The following is a 682-nucleotide window of genomic DNA, read 5'->3' on the forward strand; positions in this document are numbered from 1 at the left end:
TTTCAACCAATCAAAGTATAATATGCTAATGATATGCTAAGGCTGCTCAACTGCTCGCTATACATGCACTGACCACCAGAGGGCAGAGAGTCGACTGGTAAGTTAGGTTGCTGCTGGAGTCCGGTGATCAGGACTGAAGAAGACGGGCTGAACATGCCCTGGAGCCCTCCCATGGTCCCTCTCCAGCTGGCCAACCTCCCATGTCTCTCTCTGGCCCCGATCGTACACCGGTGGGGTCCTGCATCCTGGCATGCACCCTCTCACAATCCAGGACCCATTGGGGGATGTTGGAGAGCCAGTTTCAGCCTGATCCCGCAGGTGGCTGCACTCACTAGCCACAAGCCTGGCTTATGGCTGAGTGGTGCTCCCCCTGTGGGAGTGCACTGACCACCAGGGGGCAGCTCCTCATTGAGTGTCTGCCCCCTGGTAGTCAGTGCACGTCATAGCCACCAGTCATTATGCCGTTCGGTCGATTTGCATATTGGCCTTTTATTATATAGTACTAGAGGCCCGGTGCACAAAAATTTGTGCACTCGGGGGGGGGGGTCCCCTCAGCCCAGCCTGTGCCCTCTCGCAGTCTGGTACCCCTCGGGGGATGACCACCTTCTGGCTTAGGCCCGCTCCCCGGGGTATTGGGCCTAAGCTGGCAGTCAGACATCCCTCTGGCAGCCCGGGAGCCCTC

This window comes from Myotis brandtii, unplaced genomic scaffold (assembly GCF_000412655.1).
Source record: "Myotis brandtii unplaced genomic scaffold, ASM41265v1 scaffold850, whole genome shotgun sequence".
Classification (NCBI taxonomy): domain Eukaryota; kingdom Metazoa; phylum Chordata; class Mammalia; order Chiroptera; family Vespertilionidae; genus Myotis; species Myotis brandtii.